Consider the following 23,224-nt stretch of genomic DNA (forward strand, 5'->3'; position numbering starts at 1 on the left):
GCACCGCGGCTTGTCTGAGGAAAACACCCGGAGCCACGGCCGGGCCTGGCGGCCGCCTCCTTCCACCCCCGTCCGGCTCCCCGCCGGCCTGAGGAGGCGAAAATGGCCGCTACACCTGCTCCAACCCCCCCCCCCCTTCCCGCCTCCGCCATCTCCCTCAGGTGGCAGCGCCCCTGCGGGGGCCGAGGGGCCGCCCCGTGGGCCGCCATCGCGTCTCCCTAGCAACACTCCCCCCCCACCACCATTTTTTTTGGGGGGAAAAACGAGCTCACGCCCCCCTATACATATTCATGAGGCCGGTGGCGAGGAGGGGGGCGTGGAGGGGGCGGAAGCGGAAGCGGGAGCGGGGTTCCGAGGAGCCCGGTATAAAGCGGCCGCCGGTGCCCGCTCGTATCGCCGTGAGGGAGCTGAGCTCTTCCTCCTCCTTCTCCTCTTCCTCCTCCTTCTTCTCCTTCCCCCCCCCCCCCCCCCCACCCTCCCCGCCGCGGGCACCTCCCCCGCCGCACGGAGCTGGTCCCGGGTGCAGGGGGGAGAGCAGGGGGCAGGTAAGGGGGTTTGTGGGGCGGGGGGTATTTTTTGTGAGGGAGGATGAGGGGTTTTTTTGAGGGGAATGGTGGGCTGGGGGGTGAGGGAGGGGGGTGAGGAGGGGTTGGGGGGATTGGGGTGAGGGATGTGTGGGGTCGTGAGATGGAAGAAGGTGGGGTAAGGCAGATACGGGGCCGCGAAGGCGAGGAAGGGTTGGGGGGGGGTTTGGGGTGAGGGGTGTGTATAGCTCTGGAGGGGAAAAAAGTGGGATGAGGGGATAAGGGACCAGGTGTGGGGTGATGGTGTAGGGCTGTGAGGGGGAATGTGGAGGTGAGGAAGGGTTGGGGGTTTGGGGTGAGGGATGTGTGGGGTTGTGAAACGGAAGAAGGTGGGATGAGGTAGATACGGGGCTGTTAATGTGCAGAAAGGTTGGGGGATTTGGGGTGAGGAACATGTAGGGCTGTAGAGGGGAAGAAGACGGGGTGAGAGGTTAGGATGAGGTGGGTATGGCACTGGGAGGGGTTGGGGTGATGGATGTGTAGGGCAGTGAGGGGAAGATGTGGGACCGTGAAGGTGAGGAAGGGTTGGGGGGATTTGGGGTGAGGGACGTGTGGGGTTGTGAAGGGGAAGAAGGTGGGGTAAGGCAGATACGGGACCACAAAGGTGAGGAAAGTCTAGAGGGATTTGGGGTGGGGGCCTGTGGGGTTGTGGAGGGGAAGATGGTAGGGATGAGGGGGGTATAGGACCAGGAGGTGTCGCAGTGATGGAGATGTAGGGCTGTGAGGGGAGATGTGGGGGGTGAGGAAGGGGTGGGAGACTTGGGGTGGGAGTGTTGTGAAAGGGAAGAAGGTGGGACAAGGCAGATACGGGGCTGTTAATGTGCAGAAAGGTTGTGGGATTTGGGGTGAGGAACGTGTAGGGCTGTAGAGGGGAAGATGATGGGGTGAGAGGTTAGGGTGAGGTGGGCATGGCACTGGGAGTGTTGGGGTGATGGAGAGATAGGGCTGTGAAGGTGGGGTGAGGGGAGATATGGAACTGCGAAGGTGAGGAAGGATTTTGGGAGGGATTTGGGGTAGTGGAGATAAGTGGGGTTGTGAAATGGAAGGAGGTGGGATAAGGCAGATAATGGGACCACGAAGGTGAGGAAGGGCTGGGAGATCTGGGGTGAGGGACCTGAGGGGCTGTGAAAGTGGGGTGAAGGGTTGTGGAGCCGTGAGGTGAGGATTTGGGGTGAGGGACATAGGAGACCATGAAGGCGAAGAACAGCTGGGGAAGTCTTGGGGGAGTGGAGATGTGGGGCTGGGAAGGTAAGGAAACTGGGAGAAAGGTGTGCAAGTGGTTATAGGGGAAGGTGGAGAAGCTTTGGGGTGAAGGAGGTGCTGTGGGAGTGAGGAGCTAGGGGGTGAAGGGGATGGGGAGCTTTTCAGTGGGGGAGGTGAGAGGCTGCAGAGGGAGGAGAAGGGTGAGAAAATGGGGCAGGGAGTGAGGTGAGGGGGCTGTGGAGATGGAGGAGGGATGAGCCCCACGGTAACGGGCTGGGGGAGCTGTGGGGCTGCCGGAGCCAGATGGGGTGAAATTCTTGGAGATGATGGGGTGGGTGGTAGGATGAGGAAGGTGGGGATGGAGAGGCTCAATTGGGGTGCTTAGGGTAGAGCAACGAATCCTGCCGAGGTGAGGATGGGACGAAAAGAGGTGGCCGTGGGATTCTGCTGGGAGACAAGGGACCAAAGATGGAAATCAGCTTAGCCTTTCGGGCTATTAAACTTGACTAGTCTGCCATTGGAATAATTCCATGTTTAATCTGTAAGCTGATCTCGGCATGCACCACCGAACAGTGAGGGCTAACCTAGGCTGCTGTGGTGGCTGGAGAGTCCTGGGGGGAAGGAAGAAGAAATTACTTTGCACTTAACTCGTAAATCTCCCCCGAAAGCTGCAGTTTTCCTCGAGATCGTTATCGGTGATTTGCAGCTCCGAGCTGCCCTCGTTCTGCACCTGCTAGCTGTGCTAAAATTGGGTTTGACCTTGAAAAATACCCTCCCTTTGGGGCGGTTTTCCACCGTGGTGGGTCCTGTAAAGGCTGGCATCCTTTAGTTTGTGCGTAGGGCAGGAAGAGACCCAGCCAGGGCTCCGACTGGATGCAGCGGGTGAGTCAATGTGGCTGGAGCTTGGCTCCCGCAGCTAATCGCGAGTGGGAAGGGCGAGAAGAGACACTGCAGGGTGGTGGAGGTTGGACGGAGGAGGTGATTTTGCTCGGAAGGGTGGTGTGTTACTAGATGCACAGAGGGATAACCGTGGTGTTTGGGGGATTCATGGGAAGAAATCTCTCTGTTACAGTGTGTTTCTTTCTTGCTCTGTAAGAGCTGCTCCAGTACGATCTGCGTCATGTTCTGCTGCCTCAGATCAGGCAGTGCTACTGAAATATTTAAGGGAATACGGCTTGAGCTGGCACTTGAGCTCAAAGAGTTGGTGGATACTCGCTCTTTCCCTGTAGGACTCGAGCTTTTCTGTAAATATCTGGCAGGCGTGCTTGATGATGTGATCGCTCTGACACTTCTGCTGCTTAAATGCTGAACCTGCGTAGCTCGTGCCTGCTTTTCCACCCCCCATACCAGGATTGTAAAAGATAAGGTTTTCCTCATTTGGTTTGTTTAATGATTATACTGGATTGATGAAATGTTCAGCAGGCCTAAGTGCTCCTTTCCTAAAGAAGGAAGAGCAGTTTCGGGTGACAGATTAAGGTATTTAGTTGACACTCTGGCTATAAATGCTTCCAGAAGTACCTTTTCACCTTAGGCTTGGAAAGGTAAGGCTGTCATAAGCTGCTCAAACTGCATCCAGGTCTGTCTGAGGTGCTCTTGGACATCACTCCGAGCTCCTCTCTGTCAAAGGCAGTGGCTTGGAAGTGAGAGCTTCACTCCTGTATGTACAAAATCGGGCATTTAAGGGAGTTACCACAACAAAATAACTCCATTTCCGTGATGTAGAAGATGGGATCGGTGAACGTATGTTTTGGGCTAGCTCCTTGTGATGTTGGAGGCCAGCTCATGAGTTGGCTCGTGCCTCACTGGGTGAGGAAACGATAGCAGGTCTTATGCTTAATTCTGTACAACCGAGGCATTTTCAGTAAAACTGAAAGCGTGTGTTCCTATAGATAACGCTCTTGTGTAACGTGCTGACTCCCAAAAAGCAGCAGGTTCCTGCAGGAGTGGGTTTTTCAGGGGAGCGAGCAGCGTCTGCTGCTGTGGTCTCGTTTGGGTGCTGGGGGGGCTCCTCGCAGTCGAAAGCAAAACTCAGAGCTGAGATGTTCTGAGCAGTTCAGTTTCTGTACCCTTAACACCTACATCCTCCCTTGCCAGCTGAAAGCAGTGCAGCGTATCCTGTAGATATCCTTTATTAGTGGTGCTTAGACTTAGCTGGTGAACTTCCTGCTTCTGTGTCACGTTATGACAAAATTTGTAAGTTGAAGCAACTGCCTTTCTTCTAGGACGGGCTCCGAGGAGCTTAGAGGCTGAATTTGGACCCGTCTCGCGAGTCTGTGACCTCAGAGGTTAATTACCTTTAAACTCACTCCGGTCTTGGCTTCGGTGACCGCTAAAAAGTAAGGCCTTGGTAATTTAATATGGCTCTGCTTGTCTGCTGAGGCTGGAATGTGTGGACTCCGCCGCTATCCCTGTATGAACTTGTTTTTCAGCGGGCCGTTCCTAAAAGCTGGGAGAATAGGAACGTTGGGCAGTGTTTCCTTAGCGAAACTGCAGCTGAGTATCGAAAAAGCCTTGATGTCAAAACGTTCGGTTGGCAACGCAGCTTAGGAAACGTGTTTGTGCCTAGGTGGGAGCTGCTGGCAGCCGACCTAGCTGCCGTGAAGTGAGCAGAGCCGTGGACAGAACTGCTTCCAACACTGCTGTGCTTCCAGCAGACGCTAATTTAAGTCATAAACAGTTCCTACGCTGATTTTTTTGTCTAGCTCCGTCTTCAAATCCTGCCGTCGTTCTCAGTGGGACGCGTCGTGGCTTCAAGCTTCAATTCCTGGAGCCGCTAGCCGGCTGCTTGCGCGTACTGCTGGCACCTCTGCTTCCACGCTGGGTGAAATCCTGCACGTCTCCCACCACGCGAAGCAGTGGCTGGCGGCTCTTTCGGGGCTTAGCTAGCGGTCTGGTGCCGCTAACAGCAGCCCACCCCGAAACACTTGTGCTGAATGATCAAGCAGCGTGTGTTGGGCAAGAGCGTGCTCGCAGGGGTGTCATCGCGTTTCAGATTTAAAAAGGGGGAAAAAAAAAAAGCTTCGCTTGTGGTTCGGGCTGACTTTAACCAGATGGTTGGTGTAAAAGCCTGCGGAAAAGAGGCAGAGCTACTTGAATTGAAGCGGGGCTCGCCGGCTGGTCTGCCAGGAGAGCCGCTGTGGATGCAGCAAGGCTGCTGGGTGATGGGGAGGGGGGAGTGTTAGCGGCTAGCAGAGTAACTGAGGGCATGAAAAACTGTTGCGCTGCTTTTGGGTCTCAAAGGGTCGCTCCTGTGACCTTCACCTGTTTGGTTTGCGAAGTCCCAGGCTGTGCCCTGCTTCTGCTATAGGCAGAAGAGTCAACAGAGCACCTTTTGGTGGTGGTATAGCCTCCTGCGCTCCTCTTTCCACTAGAGAAGGCTTAAACTGATAATTTCTTCTGCCAGGACTCCCAGTCCCTCGGTGTGCAGCGTTCTGCCAGCCTCACGAGACAGCTTTCATTCAGCAGCGGTGAACTTGGCCGCAGCGAGTGCGGTGGCTGTCACTTGGCTGAATTTACCAGCGCTGAGCAGATATTAGCGCTCGAAACAATGCTCTGCTTCAGCAGCGTTGCTCCTACCGAGTAACCGTCGTAATCAATGAACCTCCTAGCAGGGAACTCGTACGTCGCACAGAAACACAAAACGCGAGCGGTTCTGGCAACTCCAGCTGCCAAAAAGCTGAAGCGGAACATCTGCAGCCAGCACGAGGGACCCCACGTGCGGGGCTGGGGCTTCGTTTTGGGACTCGCCCTCCAGATGGGCTGCCCCGGCCAGCCCAGGAAGGGAGCTGGAAGCAGGCGCTGGAGCTGGGGAGGTGCGTGCTGTGAGCTAAGGACTTCACGTGCTCGCAGTAAGCTACTGCTGGTCAGATGACCGCTTTACAGGCGGCAGCTTATCAGCTGCCCACACATCTTGCATTTGGGTCGCAGCCCTGCTCACGGCGTGTGCAGTAACCGCCCAAAACTTCGGCTGGTGCAGGATATTCCGTCCTCCAGCTGGGACTGGGCAGCTCTTGAACCCTCAAGCTCAACAGTTAGTGGTATCCTCAATGAAGGGGCTATTCTGTTATGCTCCTGTATCGTGGTCCTCTCCTCTGGGGGGTGTGGGGAATAAAATACTCTGCATTGAAAAGAGCTGGGTTTGTCCTATCCAATCTCAGCTTAAAAGTTGCATCAAGTTAAAAGCTGAATTTTGGGTGTCACAGCAATCCCTTGAGAGATTTTGTGCCCTGGCATGCGGTGGCTTAGCCAAAGCCCCCTCGTGTTGGTGTTCCCAAGGGCTGGGAGGTCATTTAGAGCATAGCTGGCATTTGTTGTTGTAACAGCTCGGGATAAGCAGCCAGGTTTTCTCATCGAACTCGTTCTTGGCCGGGATGCCAGGCTATCGTTTGGTAATAATTTGGTTTGGCGTGGGAGCCGCTGCTGACCTCGGGCTCGCTCTCCTGGCGTGTGCTCTGCTCGAGCACGAACCTCGAGGTGGGGGTGACGGGAAGCTTGTCTCAACACAGTAATAAAACTTAAAAAATGCAGTTCAAGCTGGGGGAGACTCGCTTTCCAGCACTTCCATCCTGTGCACTGTTAATATTGAACCGTCCCCTTCAGCTGGCTTGATGCTGTGAGGTGCGACTTTGTCTCCCTTGTGTGAGGACTGACAAATCTGGGGCTCCCCAGCTGTGGGAAGAGACCTTCCAAGACCAAAATTCAGGTATTTGTTGCTACTCGGGTAGCAAGGCATGGAAAGACAGGAGGCAAACAGCTCTTCTTGGCCCTAAAGAACAAACCGAAGGCGCTTTTAAAAATCTTAGCAGTGTGTAAACAGCAAGAGGAAAGCGTCACCCCCGAATTGTTTTGATAAAGTGTTTCTGAAGTGGTGTTCTGGGCTTGCAAGGCTGGTGATCTTAGAGCAGAGAGCCCAGTTCCTCATCTTGTTTTAAATGAGAGCTCTGATGTTTTCCTAACTGAAATTGAAACCAGCGTTATGCTGACCCTGCATATTTTCAGTCCTCCGCTGGCTGGCCCGCGCTGCTTCTGCATGCAGCATACTTCATTTATTTTGGAGGCTCGAAAACAAGCCGTTATCGCCCTTCGGTGCCAGATAAATAAATGATCTCAGTGGGGGCTGATCCCGCAGCTCTCTTCGGACAAAAACACGTCACGCTTAGCTCCTGCCTCCTGGCCTTGGGGATGCGATCGCTCTTCCTGGATGGCGGCCAGGGAGCGGTGCCTTACCCCGGGGAGCGGGGACTGCAGCGCCGTCAGATTTCTGTGCCACTTAATTTCCGAGCATCGCTTGCATGCGGCGAGCGATCTGCTAGAATACGCTTTATCTGTCCGCTGTTTAACCCGCAGCTTGCCTGTCAGTCAGCGGGGCCTAGAAATGAGTTGACGAGACGAGCGAAGTCTCAGTGCTGGCTTTCTGCTTCCAGGTAATGAGACAGGGATTTATTTTATTTTTTTTTAGTGGGGCGGGAGAAGGCGTGCGTGCAGGGTAAAAATACTTCTCCCCTTTTACGAGGGGAATATCTGAGCAAGGACGCTGGCCTGTGCAGCCTGGCCCTGGGCGCTCCCCGGGGAGTGATTTGGCAGTGTGAACTGTTGCTCCTCGGAGCAGTGTGGCCGGCCAGCTAATTCCCAGGAGCTCAAAAAATAACCCAAAACAAATGCACGGCTAGCTTTAACGCTGACACATCTCGCACGCATGTCCTGCTCGCCGTCTGAAACGTAGCTGGGCGAACTGACACTTGATGTAGGTTTGTTCTTGTGTTTTCTTGGCTCTTGTTCTGCTTCTAACGAACGTGTAGAGAGGGAGAAGGGTTACGCTTCTTGGTGCGGGAGTTACCCTGGTTGTTTCCAGCATTGTGGCACTTGCATGGCTCAGGCTGCCGTTTGCATTGGTCATCACAGCTTAAGTCAAAGCACTTCACTTCTTCAGTGAGCTGAGAAAAAGAAGGGCCTGACGGTGATCTGCACCCTTCGTGCTCCTACAGATATTGCGGGTAGCTGCTGGAGAAATGGCGTTCCCAGGCTGCTTGGGGTGGGAAGGGACCTCTGGGGCCATCTGCTCCAGCCTCTGTTCAAGCAGGGTGCCCAGGACCACATCCTGGTGGCTTTTGAATTTCCTCCAAGAAGGAGACCCCACAACCCCTCTGGACAACCTGTGCCAGTGCTCAGCCACCTATGAAGTACCCTTACCCTGCTCAGCACCTTGCTGGCTCATGTTCAGCGTGGTGCCCACCAGGACCCAGGTCCCCTCCTGCAGAGCTAATTCCCAGCTGGGTGGCCCCAGCACATCCTGGGGTTGTTCCCCCCTCTGTGCAGGACTTCACGCTTCTCCTTGTTGGACTTTGAGGCTCTCGTGAGCCCGCCTCTCCAGCCTTGAGGTCCCTCTAGAAACCCACTGAACCAGATGAGCTGTTTGCGTGACAATTTGGGATGCCTTTTGACCCTATAGTACTAGTAGGATCTCATCTTCTTTGTAAGCGTATGGGCTGGAGTGGAGCACTAGATAAAAGCTGTGGCCTTTGCTGTGTTCTCCAGTAGCCCCCGGATAAGCTGTGCAATATAAAGGTTTGGGTTCCCATCCAGTAATTACTATGCCTGCACCTTCCACAGATGCCCAATGCCTGTTCATTTAGCAAACTTGGAAAAAAAATACCTTTTTTAATTGCAAACCGCTGGAACTTGGGTTCATCAGTCCACAATCTCTTGGTTCATTCCAGCAGCCCAACGCTGCACAGCATTTCCCGGAGCTGCGCTTAGCAGCTTTCTTTTCCTCATTAACTAGGCTCCTAAATTAACACCCTCTAAAGAAATCAGCCCCAGTTCTGTGTTAGGGCTGGTTACTGAATAACTGATTGTAATTAATGCCGAGATTTATCACTGGGACAATAATAGCCACACTGTTCCCCGAACTTCAGGCTCTTTCAGAAGCTTTTGGTCAACAGGCTCCTTGTCTGGGCGGCTCTGGAAGGAGCCTGTGTAGGTATTTCTGAGTATCTGATGGGATCCTTCACTGAGCTGACAACGAACTGCCTCGATTGTGGATCGTAACCTCGTTCTGCCTGCTAGGATTTTAACAGCTGATGCGTCCCTGACAGCCTGCACGGACCTCAAGTTGTAGAGGCTTTCCCTCTGACAGCTCCAGGCTGGTAAGTGGCCCTTGGTCAAACATCTGAGAAAGCTTTAAGTCCCTCCGTGGCAATTACTGGGCTGAGACTTAACACCCAGCATAGCTTACGGAAGGCAAATTCTTCCAGTGAGCGGGGAATGAGGCTTTAGCGTTACATGGAGAGACCGAGTAACGTGGTGTTCCTGCGAAATGGGGTGAGGAAGCTGCTGCAGTTCTGCGTTAACCATTTGCAGTACAGCTTAATCTAGGGGGGAAAAATAATTCTGAACTAAAGATAAGTGATCTAGGGGGGCGCTCGTCATAGCTCCCTAGCCTTTAATCCTCAGGGTGGAGTCTGACATCGATGTGTTTACGTCCTTCGGCGCGGCGCGATGTGCTGCCTGCCCGCAGGTTCAAGGAGCGTGGTCGGGGTGGAAGTATGGGCAGATGAAAGCCACACCGTTGTTTATCTCCAGTGGCAGCCTGCAGTTCATTAATATTGCATCCACCCCTAACTTGGAAAACGAGAGGAAGCCTGCCAGTGGCAAATATTAAATGAAAGCCAGTTCTTTATTTTTTTGCTTCAGTGGCTGCCCAGCATCCTTTCTAATTCCTTACCTGGTGGTTATGCAAGGGCCATTAAAGTGCTTCGTGTTCTTGCTCCCCATTGATGCAGGGATTAAATAACTTCCCTTATTATAACTTTCTGGGTAATTGCAACATCTTTTCAAATAAGAATGCTGGCCGATTCTTGACTTTGAGTGAATTAAGTTTTTTTAAAACCTAGATTGAGAACAAACCAAGAAGCCAAGGCTGGAAACTTCTTGACCCCACCCTATCTGATAAAGCAAGCGAGAGCCCAAAACTTTTCTTCATCAACTTGTTAGCATCACAGGACAAATTATAGCTCTGTAAGGTGCTAGCAACTAAGACTAAAGCTGTTTAAATCGTTTTTGCATCTACAAAGATTTAAGCCTGATGTTGCCACCCTTTCAACCCCCCAGGAAAGAGTGGGGAGTTGAAAAGAGAAGGCTTTCAGACCCGTGAATAAATCTCTAATTATACATATATTTGAGCGTGTAGTTTGTTAGATATTCATTCCTAATCTTTCTGACAAGGTTAGACACAGAAGGGAGCTGCTGACTGTGCAGGGGAAGCCTGGCACTCCTCGGATCTGTTACACAAAGAGTTTTGCTCGCGGTGTGTGTGTGGGGAGGATGCGCTCAGAGTGACAGACAAGTGTCACCGTTAGCGATCTAACGGGATGCGAAGCACGGCTGTGGGGCTGCCAACACTTCTGAAATCAGCTGAATCCCACCAAATGGTAGGCGCAGCTGCTGCTAATGGCAGGGAGCTGCTGCAGTCTGGTGTTTTGCACCACAAAAAACTTCAAGAACTGAGAGCCCTGGGTAGGGCTAACCAGCAAGCGGGAAGTATTTGCCCAGGGGTTTGGGATTTTCAGCGCTGCGTTTCTCTTCCATGTGGCTGGAGTGAATAACCTGGTGCTTATCCTGAATGACCTGGGACTTATCCTGGCAGCTGCTTCATGTGCAAGGCCCTCCGCTCAGCCTGTGGCCATCCCGAGGCTCAGCTCCCTCGCTGTGCAGCTTGGTGGTGTGACAGCAAGCCCCATCTGCTTCCTTCCAAATTCCAAGGAAAGGCGAAGGTGGAGGACTGGGGATACAGCTGGGGGATCCTCCAAAAGATGCCAGAGGATGACTTTGCCAAAACTAACTGGCACTTCTGCTGGCTCTGTCAAATCGAAGTCGATGTGAATTGGTTTTTAACCCTGTAACGATGAGCGAAGTGATGGCTGTGCTTTCTTCTAGACTCGAGCAGCCGATGTGGCGTTAGCTTCCTGGGCAGGAGACAGGCTACATCTCTGCCGCCAGTCATTATGGGATGTTTCAAAGCTGACACGGCCCCGAGCAGTGCCTTTCAGATCGTCCCGGGGGAGAAGGAGGTGGCTGAGACAGATGAGGAATAGACAGGCTCTGGAAAGCTGCCTACATAAGGAGTTTTGCGCACCTTGGTGGGACCGGTACACGCAAACCTGTACTGACAGCTGCTAGAAAAGCCTGCTGCAGTAAAAGGCATCGCTGGTCAGTTAATTTATGTTGTCAGGCTAGAATTAATGACTCCTTTAACGAGCAAAGATGACTGTATTTCTGGAAAGCTCGTTGAAATTAATTTAGGTCTCTGACTTTGCTGTGCAAACCCTTACCTTTCTTTCCCTTGGAAGCTAACCCAGCTTGTTTGTGATCTCCAGAGCTAATTCCTCGCTCTTTATCCCAGTCGGCGACAGCTCAGAAGCTGTTCCCAAAAATGCCTAGGGTGGCAAAAGCTTTTTAGGGCCAACACAATAGTGCATTGAGGAGATGAAGCAAAGAACCAAGGGGGTATTTCTCACTTCCCTCGTACACGCACAGGATTGCTTCCAAGGTTATGCAGAAGGAGAGCCGCAAACATTGTGTCAGGAAAGATGAGTCTGAAGGCTTTCAGAGATTTGTTTGGAACAGTGCTGTGCGGCAAGACTGTGCGCCTGTAATTCCTAATAAAGGAGGCCCTAATTACCTTAATGTTTTCCTTAGTCACTTCACAGTTAGAATCACTTTTGTAAATGGAGATGCTTTATCATAATCTGAAGAGGACGGACTATTCCAGTCCAGCTTTGAGCTAGGATGTACTGACTGTGGTCAATAAATAACATCAGCTCTTGGTTTGGTAGCCCTCTAGAGAAACAAATGCTGTTTCCAAAAACTCTTTTCACTTTGCAAACATTAACTTCATCTTCTTACTGACGTGTAGATCGTATCGCTAGCTTGTAGCAGGGAGAATAAAGGAGTCTTTTTAGTGTGCTTGAGTTCCTTGGGTTTGGCCCATTCCTTGAACTGATCACGTTTAATAATAAAGCATGCCAGAAGGCACATGCGTGTGTTCAGTTTATTTTCCATACAGTGAAGAAATCCGGGCTCAGGTCACTGAAATCCCTACCCAGATGGCTGGTTGTTCCCAGCGTCTATCCCTGAATAAACCAGAGTCTGTTTTGGTTGTGCTGAGGGCGCTCTCCTCTTCTCTGGAAGTCGTCATGGCATGCTGAACCCGTAAAGCTCCTGTCTCTGCTAATTTTAGTTCTGTGTTTCAGAAGCTGATAACGCTTGCAGAGTTTTGTACTCCCTGTGAGTGAAGGTCTGAGCCTGAAGCTTATCGTTATAGGACAAGCATTCTTCCATCAGGAAAATACAGGGCGCAATGGCTCGCTTTATTTTCACTCTGTTTCTCCAGGCTTTGTGTATGAGTGGTAAGACGAGGGCAAGCTGCCTGGGGCCTCAAAAGAAGGTGAGCTAAGGCTTTCCCCTAGCCAAAAGTCTTCTGGGTTATCTGCACTCAGAGCAACCAGAGCTTGTAAAAGTCAGAAGAACTTAACGGGCAATATATGAATTTTATTTAAATGTCACCAGTAAAGCACCCATCCTGTCAACGCTACTTATTTTTTTCCCCTCATAAACCCATAACTAGTTATCCTCTGCCTCTCTACTCCAATTAAGCTACCCCAAGCTCATTGCAAATTGACTGAAAACCGAAACACGAGCTCAGGGCAGTAACGTGTCACATCATAGCTGTTAATGCAGCACCATGGCTTGGGAATTGAAGTATCTTCTGTCTTAAAAATTTAAACCAAAATGAAGTAACCTTTTGAACTATTTCTGTCGTTCTGTGCGATGACTTGTACTTCTTCAGAGCTGCCCCCTTTTTTCCAGATAGCAGAAGGGTGTCCAACTTAAAAAAAAAAAATTCTTCTAGAAGAGCAAAAAGTTATTACAGGATGATAAATGCCTCTCACTTCAAGGAGATAACAGGGAAGTGGTGCCCCTGTTTTGTCTATTAAATTTTGGCTGCTCTACAAAGCAGCATTAGGAAATTTCAAGTCTATTTAGGCTCTTAAAGCCTAAAACGTTTGAGTATATGTTATGCGTAACTGCGCATTGCTTCAGTCAAATCTTAGTCCTCCCCGAAATCTGGCAGGTCATTGTTCAAACAGTAAACACATCGGTTTATTGCATAAGCTGGTACTGTAATTGGAAAAGTAAAATGACTAAGCGGAGTTCTCAGTGAAGCTGCCAAAATAAAATAGTCCAGAAGGACAAGCTACTTTTTTGTTAAAATAAGCTTGAACGGCCATGAAATTCTTCACCCTGAGGGCTTTCCTCGGTTTGACGAGTGACTAAGACCTAAAATGTCAAATACCTCCGTGTGCTGACCAGTAACTTTCGTCAACTTTAAGATCTTTGCTAGTCGAATACCAACCGTACTTTCTCGTCCACAAGCTAAGGACTGAAGAATTTTTGGATTTCCTTGTGTTAAATATCGAGGCACGCAGCTGCAGCATGCAGCGCGAGGGGAAAGCCTGCGCCTTTGCAGCTGGTAGGAAGGCAGTTGTGTCCTCACAACTGGATGGGTAAGGATTGCGAGGAGCAATCTCGGCTTGCAGAGCCACAAGAAAGCTATCAACAAGTGTGGTAAGGAAGGAGTAAACCTGCTCTGCCTTTCTCATGAGAGATAATAACACTTCTGATACCGACAGCACGTGGAGAATGTGCTGTAATCTTCCTGGTCGCAGCTTAGGCCAATTTCCTCTTCTCCGAAGAAGGGATCGCTTAGTGCTGCCTTTTCAACACATTTTGCATTTGAATCTTATGGTCAAGCCTTTGTTTAAACGAGGAGAATAATTCCGTGCCCTTCCACCTTAGTCATGTCTCCTGGCTCTCCCCCTGGCTTTTTCTAGTTGGCTGGCATCTGTTTAGGTACGGCGTGCTTCGGGCACTGAAGCGTTCGAGATGAATGTTGTTTTACTGAACGAGGAGTCATTAGTCACATGAGGTGATCCTCGCCTCCAGGAGCACGCTAGGACAAAAGCAGGAGTATCTGTTTTCAACAGGAGACTCGCTTGGGTTCCACTTCTCTGCTGTAACCCACGGACCTTGAAAAATCTGCGATCCCTTCTTCAGTGAACTATGCTGGCACGAAGAGCGTTTGAATAAACACTTGCTGGTTTTTCGTTTTTAATTTCAGACTGGCCTCTGCAGTTCTTGCAGATCTGTTCAATAATTCAGTGCAATAACTGATACTTCTGGACCAGCACAGGAAGACTCCTGAAATACTCTCGTGGAGTCAGCCATGCCTCCTAGCAAAAGATGTGGAAGTTGGTGTACTGTTCTAGAAAGGCCGGTGAAATCCTTTATCAGTGCTAGTTTAATGAACCTTTCCTGTGGTTCTGAATAGGATTGTCTGTGGAAAACCTCAAGGGACCAAATTCAGGCAATCCTTGTTGTTTAGGATCAATTCTAAAAGTCTAACAAACCTGAGAAGGCCTATGGCAGGCTATCCAAAATGCCAAAGCACTTGTAAGAGGGTTTTTTTTTAGAAATTGTAGGCAAAATTAACGTCGCCACAGTCTGACCTGGGTAGGACAAGGGGTAAACTAAAAGATTTAGGTAGATTTAGGTTAGATATAAGGAAGAAATTCTTCACTCAGAGGGTGGTGAGGCCCTGGCACAGGCTGCCCAGAGAAGCTGTGGATGCCCCATCCCTGGAGGTGCTCAAGGCCAGGCTGGATGGGGCTTTGGGCATCCTGGGCTGGTGGGAGCTGTCCCTGCCCATGGCAGGGGGCTGGAATTCGATAATTTTCAAGGTCCCTTCCAACCCAGACCTGTTCTGTGATCTCTGCCGGTCACTCAAAGCTCACTCACTTCTTTGGTTTGATGCCCGCTTTTAATAGCCCTATGCTTTCAGCAGTTGTGACACGTTCTATACTTAGCACATGCACATCACCGTATCGAGGTAACAGCTCGGTCTGCTCTGTGAACACCAAAGCAACGACGTAGCTAAGTGTATACGTATAAACTTAGCAAAATTGTTCCTTAATAATAATTCCATCAAACTTCTTCGTATAAGCATCCCGTAAACAATTAGTAAGCAGGCCCAACACGGTGAAATAATTCGAGGAAAAATGTTCTGTCCCGTCTCAACTTCGTGTTGTGTAAATGCACTTAGCTGGTTCAGATGCTGGAGAAAGGAATCCTGCAAGTGTTAACTGTTTTCATTGGAACTGGGTTGGAAGCCAAGCCACTATCTTGTACCAGAATAAACTGATAAGAGAAAATACTCGGTTAAAAGTAGAACAGTCCTTTAAAGAAATAGGCTGAAGACCCAAAACTCTTTTGAAAAGCTGAGAGTAGGTAATATTCAGTATTCATCCAGGTAATTGGCTTTGGTTTTGCAGCTTCAGCACATTCCTTTGTTCTAGGAATAACGACTGTCCTGCTGGTTTCCCCCGCAGATGTAAGCCCATGATTTCCTCCGTACCACAGAAATAAGGCATCCCTTTCTGAAACCGACCTGGGCAGAAATGCCTGGCAGCTTCAACCAGGCACACCTGCGCTCACATCATCCTCTGTGTGTCCTCTGCATGCGATTTGTGCTGCTCCTTGCTCAGGCTGCTGCCATTTTTTACATGTGGGTGGTTGTCATCTCCTGGAAGATTACCACCGAGTTGATTTTGAATGGAAAATCAGCATATTATAGCAAGTGGAAGCCACCAAGAGGTGAAGTGATCAGAGGAGTGATAAGGGAGATCAGAGTGGTTAGGTTACTGCTTCTCTCCCCTTTTAGCAACTGAGTTTCCCACTTGCTTTGAGACTTCAGGCTCTATCCAGGGTGCCAATGAATAAAATTGTTGCTCGACCTGACTCTTTTGAATGCATCTCTGTATAGGGGAGCCGATGCATTTCTGAGGATATTAGATAACTGGTAGGATAACCTGGCAAGTCAGCTGTTGCACTTTATTGCCTTGCTTTTGTGTGCTGAAATTTTAGCATTTCCCTGGTGATCCTGCTTGCTTTCCCCATGTGCTGCTTTCAGTGCCTGCAAGTTTTAAAGCGGCTCTGCCCACCTCCAGAAGCATTCGTGATATTATCTGACCACAAATTCATTCTGCCTCTGAGAACGAACTGGAAGGGCACTCGAGCTGGTATGCAATTAGCTGTGCATAAAGAAGCAACCACTAGATTAGCTTTGTTTTCTAAACAATCAGTCGTGCTTGCAGAGGCCGAACTTCTCATTTCCATGTTCTTTATGCCAGCAACCCTGCGTCTAGAAAATGACTCAAGTGCAATCCCTGTGAGTTTTACAAGTGAATTCACGTTGGCTATGACCTGTTGACCTCAAAGACCCCTTTTATGCAAAGAAACTCCTAGAAGAAACCTGAATAATCCAATAGAAACTACACAACTGTATTTTTTACTCATGAACGTTCGAGAAAAGATGCTTTAGTTTGCATAAGACTGATTCCCTGAGGATGTTTTAGGTAATTTTAGGGTACGTATCTGATAGTAAACTCCAGGAGACATACTTGTAAGAGACTAGGTGCTTTTCAATCAGCAGTTGCTGACAGAGCATGATCAAATTGAAGGTGACAGGACTAAACCCCGCCTGGGAGGTAGATGTACTTTGATTTTTACCTGCCGAAGGTGACCGTCAGCTGAGATCTGCCCTAGTGATTGCACCAGTACAACAGCAGACCACAGGAGCACCTCAACCACAAGTCTCATCCCATGGGGGTCTGGATGTCTGCTGCTTAAAGCGACACGGAGGCTGAAACTTGTGCATCCTCCAAGAGGAGAGTGGCCGACAGTTATTCCCAAATTAGGTAAAAACGCCAAAATCTGACCAGCCTTTGCCAAGTGTTTCGTAGCTCTGCAAAGTCACAAGTGGAAGAGGTCTGCATACCCCAAATACTTCCCCGCTAGCAGGTCTTTATGCATTGCATCCAACTGCCAAGCCTCTTATTATTGCAGCGTGCATGTCGGTAAATGTCTTATCTCGCCAGTGCTAATGGGGTCAGGGCTTGGCAAAAGCCACGACTGGAATAGCATTTGTTCGTAGTTGAAAATCAAAATATGCTGGTAGCAAGCTGCTCTTAAACGCGGCCACCAGCTCTCTGCTGGGCTGCTTATAAACCAGCTGTCTAAATCCTGTGACTTGCAGTAAATTTGTCTAAAACAGATGGTTTGTAAATGCATCGTATTGGCCAAAATGTTGTCTGTTCGCGAGCTCCTAGAAAGTGTAATTCTGAAGTGGTATATTTCACATACAATTTTGCTTAAAATTGAATATTAAAATACTGTTGGTGGAAGTTCTTACAGTGTTCCTAGGTGCTGGAGATGTGGTCTGAAATCAGCGTGGTCGTGCAACCCTTCTAAGCACTGATTAATCCGTTTTATGGGCAGGACAGCCTTCTTCTGGTATTCTTAAGATTTATTAATTCGATTAATTATCGGCGCTAAGAAGGGACACAGAATATTGGTCCTTTATCTTATGCCTTACTTAAAATATACCGGCTACGCATCGCTGCTAGGACAGTTAAAATGTTTATTTAAATCGTTCAGAAACGAAATGGAATAGCTGCCCTTTATGGCAGTGAACATAAACACGTCTGGTGTTCGGGACGGTCTGAGAAAGCAGAGCAGGAATCTGCTCAAGTGATGTAGCTGCGCTTTTGGTGGAGTGCGCGTCCTCAAAACTTGGTTCAGGCCACTGGTGTTTCAGAGGGGAGATGCTGAAGGTGTCAGGAAGAAATAAAATCCCTGTTAAAATACCTTTATGCTTTTCTTTCAGTGTAAGAGCAGTCAGCTTTGCTTCACGTGGGGCAAGTAAAATGATCCAGCAGCCCTTGATGAAAGGAACCTATGCAAACATTTTGGGGTGAGGACGAGGCAGAAGGGAAGGCATTATTTATTTACACTGACGAGAGGCAGACTGTTTCTAGCAGTCGTGCTGAATCAGTGCTGGCTCCAACTGCAGGTTCCAGGTACGATTTAAACAGTTCCTTCTGAATTACCAGCCTATCGCAGTGAAAATGTACCAGTTTGGTCTGTGAGTTCATTTGAAAAAGGCAAAATGATAATACGCAGTGCGAGATGATATGGGTGGTTATATTTAGTTGTTTACAACCTCTTCGGAGGATCTGAAATGTGAGAAACTCTCTCCTGAGTTGTTTCGCTTTTCCTCCGAGGGAGTAATTATTTCCTCAGATTTAGGAAAACGTAGCCAGAACGAAACTTCTCCATCTTCGTTGGAGGATGGACAAAACTCTGTGGATGCTTTCAAAAGCTCAACTTTAACAGAGCTTTCTGAGTCTGAATGATGGTAATGCATTTAGGGACTGCTAATTGGAGACAATTCCAATGAATTAGACTTTGCAGATGTTAATGATATGCTAGGGGAAGGCAACTTAGGAAGATCTATGCTCTGTTCTTTTTTGTCTTGATCTGTTGAATAGCTTCTGTAATTGTCTGATACATCTTCTGGCAGTATTTGGGTTTCTTAAGCATTTACTGCCTGAAGAATCCAGTTGGTACAGCCTGTGAGTTTGCAGAGCAACGAGTACAATTAGCTCAAATGCCAGTGCACGAAAATAAAGGCAGTATTGTGCCCTTCACCGTAGGTGCAGTAACATCTGCAGGGAATATCTGCCATTGCCAGTCCGGCTCGACTGTTTCTGATGGATGAATATTCATGCAAAACACTAGTCTCAGCCTCTTGTAGAAAGTATCGCTCATTCTGGGGAGTAATTTGCCAGTGGTTGCGCTGATGTAATTCATTTCCCACGCTGCAAGCAGGAGAACAGCCCTGGCCAAAGACCTTGCGAGAAAATGCTGGTGGCAACGATGCCCTGATAGTTAGGATTTGCACTCGCGCCACCAGCCGTGCTGGGTTGGACACCGTCCTGCCCTCTGCAGGAAGGTAAGGTTGCTCCAGTTAATCCACTCAGCGACATATCGAGATGTTCCCTGATGATAGCCTTACGGTTGTTTTCCTCCACTGCCCTGCCTCGTTGAGACAGAGGGGGATGAATCAGTTCTGCTCCGATGGAAGATAACTCTCGTGTTCGGCGTGGTTAAAAACCTGGGGATCGTTCCACTTGAGCTGGACCATACTCACCCCACGCCAAAGTTTGCCTGGGCTTACCAGACCAAATTAATGCTTTTCCTTCATTAAAGTTCGCATTTTCACAGCGGCATGATTTGCACAACACCGTGTTTGATGGAGGGATCTCCATCCCAGCGAGTTTCTGATGACCAAACTGTTATTTTTCACTTCTGAATGCGCTGAGTGCTTGCTGTCTTGCCCTTAACCTTCATCTAATTTTGAGGGTAGATCCTGCCACTTGGAGATCCAAGATTAAGGCATGGTTTTGCGTGAAACTGCTTCAAGTTTCCCACTAGTTCGGAAGGTTTCTCTGTTATTATTTGTGCCCATGCCTTCTTAGCAGTGTACTTGTTTAATATATCGCTATTAATACACTTCAGGCTAACAGGAGCACACACAAAGTATTTTTTTTCTGGTTTGTTTGTTTGTTTGCTTTTAGCGGTAAAGCCAAAAGGAAGTTTAATCAGATAATGGTACCTCCCCTGTTTAAGAAAATGAAGTATTTCCTAGTAAAAACAGCAGCAGCAGTGATTTAACAATGTAATCTGATCTAATATTAGTAACAGGCTGTGCCTTCAGGGAGCAGTATAATATCCAATCCACCGAATAAAGTCTGTCTCGCATTAAATTCTGGATCCTTTTTGAAAAGATGGCTTCCCAGAATTGGTTCAGCAACTTCGTAAAAAGCCGTGCTTCCCTTCGTTTTTTTAGGTTTACTACCGGCAGGGCTGGAGTCGGGCACTCGTTTAGGTCAGGTTTTAATAATTTCTGGCATTTTGTATACATACCAAGGAAAGGGTGCGATAATTAATCCTGAACCCTTTCAAGATGAAGCCACACACACTTTCGCTCTTATTTCATCTGGGTTTCTTGGGGGAGTCGGGGATGTCAGAGTATGGCCTCAAAACTGGGAGAGCTGCCAGAACCCTTTGCTTTCCCTAGATAAGTGTATTTTCCAAAAGTTACGGCCTCTTTCCTTTTCTCCTTTTTTCCTTTTCTCCTTTTCTTCTTTTTTCTTTTTATTTTTCCTTTTAATTTTTCTTTTCTTTTTCCTTTTTCACCTTTCCTTTCCCCTTTCCCTTTCCCTTTCCCTTTCCCTTTCCCTTTCCCTTTCCCTTTCCCTTTCCCTTTCCCTTTCCCTTTTCCTTTCCCTTTTCCTTTGCCTTTTCCTTTCCCTTTTCCTTTCCCTTTTCCTTTTTCCTTTCCCTTTCCCTTTTCCTTTTCTTATCCCAATCTCAGTTCTCAACACAAACTTGTTCCAGATCTCATCCCGGTCTCCGCTCGGTGTCAGCTGTAGGGTTGCTTAGGCACGATCTCCTTGTAAAACAAGCCGGTTTACGCTGTTTGGATTCGATGCCTCTGATTACCTGCCTGATGGATTAAATGTTAGGACATGTCAAACGCGGTTCTTTATTGCACCCAGTTAGCCTTAACCTTTTTCCTTTGGCAGGCTTTTCGCGATTCGGAACAGGTTAGTCCTGTTTAATGTAAAATCAGAGGTTGACTTTCGGTGTCAGGAGAAGTGTTGCTCACATACGGGGCTGTTAAGTAACATGTGGTGTAACTGCGTTAAAAAAAAAAATTGGTGAACAAGCCCAGCCTTCCCCTCCTGGTAGGGTTAGCGCAGTTCTGTTTTTAGAAAGCAGCGCCTGAAAACCCTTCTGTGTTTGCATTTAACTAGGTGAGGAGTCCTAATGGGAATTTAATCAGCCACGGGGCTGTAATTGCTGCCTTTTTGAACCGAAGGCCTCGTGACTCGGTTACACGCTGGTGCTTCTAGAAAGGTGCAGGATTTTTGCTTGTGAACGTTTGCGAAGGAGCAGCGCAGGACGATGGAAGGATCCGGCCCCCTTGCACAACTCCAGCAGAGCTCTTGAGTGCGTTTGTCCGGCAGGGTCAGAAATTCAGGTATGTTTTCTAGCTGCTTTTCATCCTCCTACCACGACCAAACGCTCGAGCCTCGGCATGGGCCAAAGAAACTTCCCCTGTGGCCAGTTCTGTTACTATAAACAGCTGCTAATAATTAGCAACAGAGCCACAAAACACCCGGGCAGAAAATAGCTGCCTGTTGGCTAAGCGAGTGGCATTCTGCCTTGCATCTCTCAAGTACTGCGAGGCAGAATAAATGCTGGCACTGGCGGCTGAAGATCCTCCTTCCGAGGAGGAGGAGCGTGGAGCTGAGCAGGTGAGTCTGCTTTTTGACCTTGCCGCTGCAGGGATCTGCTGACAGCCTCTTTGCTCCCTGGGAGCTGCAATTTCCCACTGGGTTTGGGTGGGAACAACCCAGAGTGTTACTTCTAGCTGCTCCTATTGCTCCCATCCCCTGATATGTTGGTGTGGAGCCACGCAGCCAGGTAAAACCAACCTGAGCCACGCAGCCGAGTAAAACCAACCCGACTTCGTTAAAGATACGTTGATCTTTCTGGCTGTGCTTTTGTCAGGTTGGTTTTTAACCTAGACCAGCTTCATAAATGCTCGTGGGGTTGTGCAGGAAGGGGTGGGAGTAAGGAAGAAAAGGAAGAACAGAGTGCTGCTTTTAGAGGAAGTACTTGTTTATGCTAACTCGAAGTGATTGAGAAACCTATAGCAGAAGCAGTGTGAGAGGCTGGCTGGGTATTTTACGTATACCTTCAAGAGCAGCAGGTTGCAAAGCCAAAGTTCCCTTGCTAGGGAAGCTGGCTGTCCCAGCAGAACGGATTGCTGGTAAATGTGAAGCTGTGCTCAGGTTCGTGCTGCGTGCTGCTACCCCAGGGGTGGCTACCAGGCCTGTGGCAGATCCACAGAACACAGGGACGATGAGGGAGCCACCTGTTTCGGTATGAAATCGTCTGGATCCCTCTCCTGGAACCGTTTTTGGTGTTTTGAGAAGCAGTAAGTCCGTGTGAGGTGGCACAGCTGTGGTTGCAGAAGGGTGAGGGACAGCCTCTGGTAGCTGCCCTTTCACAGCACCGCGCTGCTGCTCTGCTGGGGTGGTAGGGGACTGGAGCTCCAAATGCCAGCAGTTTCCTTGGACAAACGCCATTCTCCTCTTTAAAAAGGCACAGGCCCAAACAATGCATCATCCTGCAAGCCAGTCAAATGCTGAAGCAGAACCGAGTCTCCTTTTTGCATTTAATCAAGAGAAGGAATAATAAATGATGTTTGTCTCCAGCACAGAGGTGGAAGTGTTCAGCCAAACGTTTATTTAGTCTGAGGAAAAGCCAGATGCACTCAGAACGCCTTTCTTTCCAGTGCTAACATTAAAGCTGTACTTAAATCATTCGAGATAACTTTTCAGGAGATGGCCAGGTTACTAGAAACTGGAGCATAAACCAACTTGACAAGTAAATGGGACGACTGGGCAATTAGAGGCTTGCTAGCCTAACATAATTCCCAGGTTGATTAGTGTGGCTAGCAGTGCATGTGTCCATGGAGTGTGCTCCTTGAGGAACTGAAGGAGGGTAACGTGCAAGATGCTGGAAGGAAGGAAGGCTTCTCGTGTTAGACTGGCAGCCTCTGGGCTCTTTTTTGAGTCAAACACTTGGATATTTTGTGAAATATGCTTACCTTGGTTTTTTGTTGTTCTTGCTTTTCTCGGTGTCATGCACAATGTTACGTTAGGATCTGCTAGTGATTCAATGACAGCTGTGGCCAGAAACATTAAAACCGAATTAAATTCTCTAATAACTGATTTTTAACTGTTTTCCCTGGGAAGTTACCGATGAACAATGGAAAGACGGGGCCATTGGTATGCAAGGGTGGCTCAAGGCATCCCTTCATCCTTTGTTCCAGCGTCAAGAAGATGAAAGTTCATAAACTACAGAGTCTTTGTTTGAGACAGGACATGTACTGCATCACTGGAAAACAAGTCCTGGGTAGCAAAATGCAGCTCTTCGCTACCATTTGTCAAACAACACGAGGAGGCTTTGATCAGCCTGCGTGCTTACATGGGAAGGCAAGTAGGGATGAGGGAAGAGGCAGGTCTTGGAGAGAGATCAGTGGCTGAAGTTATTGCAAGGCACTTTGAAAGCGAGGACGAGCAGTGGGTTGTTTGCCTTGGCTCATCCCCCAGCTTATTCCTTCAGATATTACGGTGTTTGCACAGAACACTATAATATTTTCCATCCTTTTCAGTGTGCCCATTCGAATTTTTCTTAGGCCGTGCTTCTTTTTCCCTTAAGGACCTCAAGACTCTGTAACTAGTGCACACAATTTCAGTTTTCTCGTGGTGTCCACTTAACCGCATCTACTGGCAGAGGTTTATTGCTGCTTAATAAAGTGTGTGTGCGATCACCTGAAATGTGCTGCGTGCATCGTAGCTTAATTAAGGTCACAGGCTTTGGCACTGGCTCAGAATATCTCG

The 23,224-nt window shown here is 48.9% G+C and overlaps 1 protein-coding gene across 7 annotated transcripts in view; it reads left to right on the top strand.

Moving 5' to 3' along the window:
* SLC45A4 (solute carrier family 45 member 4) overlaps positions 1-23,224 on the top strand; it is an 82,233-nt gene that overhangs the window by 21,655 nt on the left and 37,354 nt on the right. The window contains exons 1-3 of one of the 7 annotated variants that reach the window (XM_083823800.1): positions 310-545; positions 2,617-2,669; positions 8,702-8,932. The exons of 1 other annotated variant lie outside the window; for it this stretch is intronic. The gene's annotated coding sequence lies outside the window, so the exon portion shown is untranslated. Of the gene's footprint in view, positions 1-309; positions 546-2,616; positions 2,670-7,127; positions 7,211-8,701; positions 8,933-17,568; positions 17,762-20,563; positions 20,791-23,224 lie in introns of those variants that run through there. 5 more of the 7 variants (XM_083823796.1, XM_083823798.1, XM_083823799.1 and 2 more) reach the window with 5 other exon arrangements.

Source organism: Anser anser (genome assembly GCF_964211835.1).
Source record: "Anser anser genome assembly, chromosome: 2".
Lineage (NCBI taxonomy): Eukaryota > Metazoa > Chordata > Aves > Anseriformes > Anatidae > Anser > Anser anser.